At 39.8% G+C, this 4012-nt stretch overlaps 1 protein-coding gene across 18 annotated transcripts in view; it reads right to left on the bottom strand.

Moving 5' to 3' along the window:
- Afdn (afadin, adherens junction formation factor) overlaps nucleotides 1-4012 on the bottom strand; it is a 143870-nt gene that overhangs the window by 83053 nt on the left and 56805 nt on the right. The window lies entirely within an intron of this gene.

Below are 4012 nucleotides of genomic sequence, written 5' to 3'. Positions count from 1 at the left end.
AAAAAAAAAAAGTAACTGTCCATGGCAAATATCAGGTTTTGTTTGATTTTTGAGATCTAGTCTAATTATGTAGCTAGGCTGTCCTCAAACTAACAATCCTCTTGCCTCAGTCTCCTGAGTCTGAGAGTATAAGCACACACCACAATGCCTGACTGACTTCTCTTAGTGATGGTTTAAGACTCTGTTGGACCTGCTGTACTTTCTGCCCAATGACTTCCCACACATGGTGATGGTATCTGCCTACCACCCAGATCACCTCTCTCCCACCCATTTACATCTGACATTGCTGCTCACTCTAGAGCCAATCATTGTCTATGCAAGTTCAATCAAAGCCAGCCTGTTACTGATCCAGAGCTCTCACTACCTCTCAGTACCCTTCAGCTCTCCCTCTATGGCTTTTCAGTGTGGAGCAGGAGATCAGAGGCCATGCTTTGTGAGGGCGGTGTAGTACCTCCATGGCTGTGTTAGTTTTTAGCACAGTTCCCTCATAAGCATCTTACACTCTACTTTTATGGCAATCTCTCCAAATCTGAGGCTAAGGCTAAATAGAAAGGTCGCTATGTCCCAACCTTAAAGCTCTTTGGCAGCTTATTACAAAATATAAAGAAAATTTCCATCAAGTACTGCCAATGACTTTGAAAAATAAATCCTGGGGGAACAGACCATTCAACAAGCTTACTATTTTCTTCAAGATATATCTCAATGTTGCATTCAAGCCCACATTAAAAAATACTTTGTCTCTAGGAATGTTTTATCAACCAAGTTAAAAGTTGATACTCTGAGCCCCTGTCTCCTTGGTGACCCCCACACTCCTGAGCTCTTACCTGAATGACTCTCCTCAGGCAGAACCATGGTTTCATTTTCCGAAGCGCACTAGGTAACACTGTGAGGTCTTCCTACAGTGCAGAAGATTCTTCACATGTGGGGTGTGCTTAGCAGACATAAGTATTTCTGAGTGTTCTTTTTCTTACCTGTATTCTTCTTTATTTTTCTCTAGCCCTCTAAATCTTTTTTTTTTTAAGTGTTTTTTCAAGACAGGGTTTCTCTATGGACCAGGATGCCTCAAATTCAGAGATCTGCCCCCCAAGTGCTGGGATTAAAGGCAGGCACCTCTTTTTTCTTTTTCTATACATAAACTTAGGTACGTGACAGAAGGAGACAGTATTCAGAATCCTTAAAATCCTTTGCCAGAGTAGTTATGAAACCAAGAAGCCCTCGTTATCCTCAATTCTGTGTGTTAGTGTGTTTCTGAGCAGATCTTAGTATGTAGTCCTTAAGAATTAAAACTGCCTCAGCCTTTGCTGTGGTCTGAGTGTGAAATGTCTCTGTGTTTGGTGGACACTTTGGTCACTAGATGGCTAATAGTGTTGCCATGCAATATTGCTGAACCTTGAGGAAAGTAGACTCTCACTGGAGGAAACTGCTCACTAGATAGAGCATTGAGGCTTTAGAGCCACACATACACACATATTCTGCGCGCCCCCCCTTTCTGTTCATTCTTTGCTTCCCTGTGCAGATGCAACAGGACCAGTCAGGCCCCTGTTCACACTATCTTGACTACTGCCATATGTTCCTCACCATGATAGACTGTGTATACCCTTGGAACTGTAGGCTAAAATAAATTCATTTTTCCTTAAGTTGCTTCTATCAAGGTATTTTATCACAGCAATGTGGGAGTAAACGTGATAGTACTAGGCTTATAGGTACACACTCCCATACCTGGCTTGTAGTTTTTGGTTTTTCATTTTCTTTTACAATCATTAATACTACATTCCTATAAAGTATACAATTGAGACTCAGTTTTTACTGCTGTGAATAGATACTATGACCAAGAAGTTTTCATTTCCTCTTACAAAGGAAAACATTTAACTGAGGCTGACTTACAGTTCAGACGTTTAAGTCCATTACCATCATGGTGGGAAGCATGGCAGCATGCAGACAGACATGGGGCTGGAGAAGGAGCTCAGAGTTCTAGTCTACATCTTGACCCACAGGCAGAAGGGAACTATATACCACACTGGGAAGAGCTTGAGCATATATCTGAGCTCTCAAAGCCCACCTCCAGAATGACACACTTCCTAGCAGTGCCACTCCCTATGGCCATCCATTCTAACACATGAACCTATGAGACCCACACCTCTTCAAACCAGCACAGCATTGAAGGCTGGATCAAGTATACAGTGCTGAGGCAGTAAGAGGCCTACTTCCCACCAAAAGCTAGTGAAACCTTGCAATCAAGTACACTATATAGTCATGGGGCAGAAGCAGGTGATCCAGCAATGTAGGACAATCCATAGAGCCTACTCCTTAAACAAGACTGATGACAAAACAGAGCACAGAACACATTAGATGACTACTTTAACAATAACCTAGGTAAGTAGTAAAATCCTTTCACTCAGACTTGGATTTGAGAGAAAAAGGTCTATAATAAAGTGAGTTTTCTCAACATGAGCTATTGCTTTTTGGTTTTTGTTTTTTTAAAAAGTCTATAAAGAAATTCTGTACATCCTAACATCAGAATCTTTTCATTATCAAGTAAGCTAGTTTCCTAGAATTCCAAAGAGAGCACTGTGGTTCCCAAGTACCAAGCATCTGAAAGTGATGTTGTAAGAGAAATAGAGGTGATGACATTAGGACATTAGACTAAACTTTTGGGGGTAAGGGGAGAGTAACAATATAGCTTTAATACAATTATTTCTTTCTGAAACTCAAAATGGTTACCCTATTACTTTTTAAGAAGTAAAACTACCTCATGATAAATTCCTGCTTTATAACAAGTATTGTCTCTGCTGGACACAATTTCCAGTTAGTTATAAGTCAAAGTTTTATCAAACAGTTAACAAACAATACACAGAACCAATATATAGTTCAAACAGGATTGTTAACTATTTCAGCTCTCTTTATCATATCTACTTCTTACAGACACGAAACAACTGTCAGGTACTATGGAGGAGACAGAGCCAGAAAGCCCTGTGCTCTGTGCAGTCTGAATTGCCTTGTACAACAGCAGAAGCCAAACTCCTTTAAATGTACTTCATCTGTAAAGTGGCAAACCTAAAGACTATAAAACTTAAATATAAATCAACATAGAATGTTGCCATAATAGGAATTAACTATGTGTTAAAACAACAATTGTGACTTACGTATTGAAAGTAAACATACACACACACACACACAATTTCATAAAACTCTTAAAACTTTTTAAGAATCATATTGCTAATAATAAAAAACAAAAGGGGAGAAGGGGTCTTACTACATAGCTCTGACTGGCCTTGAACTTGTCCTGTAGACCCAACTGGTCTTGATCTCACAGAGATCCACGTGCCTCTGCTGGGATCAAAGGAAGGCGTCACCACACTTGAACACAAATCTTATTTTTATTTTGACACTATTATTATTTATTAAGATCATTTGAAAGTAAGAATGTAATTGCAGAGGACATCCAGGCTCTCTAAAGTCATACTGATTTAAAGAAAGAAGTACTACTTGAGAAGTATCTCCTAGGCAAAGGAGTAGATACCTGTTTCCCCATGAAACAAAGCCAGCTGAGACCACAGGGACACCACCTGGCTCCAGGTGTGACTACCAAAAACAGAAAGGAAACAGCTGCAATGGGCTGAAAAGTGCTGGCAAGTCTTAAACCCACAAGTTTGAGAACGTCTTAATAATCACTGGTCAACTTTAGAGGACACAAAAGTAACTATTCCTGCCACATCAATAGCTTCATGTGCACCTGCATCTACACCCTAATCAAGGAAACAGAAAATAGACGGGGAAAAAAGTAATGAACACCAAAGGAAGTCACCAGATTCTATAAGACAAATAACCTAATGTCTTAGGGTCTCTATTGTTGCAATGAAGACCAATGTTATCTGAACAGTGGTCGATCAACTACTGAAGGGAAGTCAGAGCAGGAACCTGGAAGCAAAACCAGAGACTATGGAGGAACACTGCTTATGGGTTTACTTCTTATGGTTTTGTTCAGCCTACTTTCTTTTTTTTTTTTTTTTTT

The sequence above is a fragment of the Mus caroli genome, chromosome 17, assembly GCF_900094665.2.
Source record: "Mus caroli chromosome 17, CAROLI_EIJ_v1.1, whole genome shotgun sequence".
Lineage (NCBI taxonomy): Eukaryota > Metazoa > Chordata > Mammalia > Rodentia > Muridae > Mus > Mus caroli.
The sequence above is the reverse complement of the archived record's forward strand: the minus strand, read 5'-3'. Positions and strand labels throughout refer to the sequence as shown.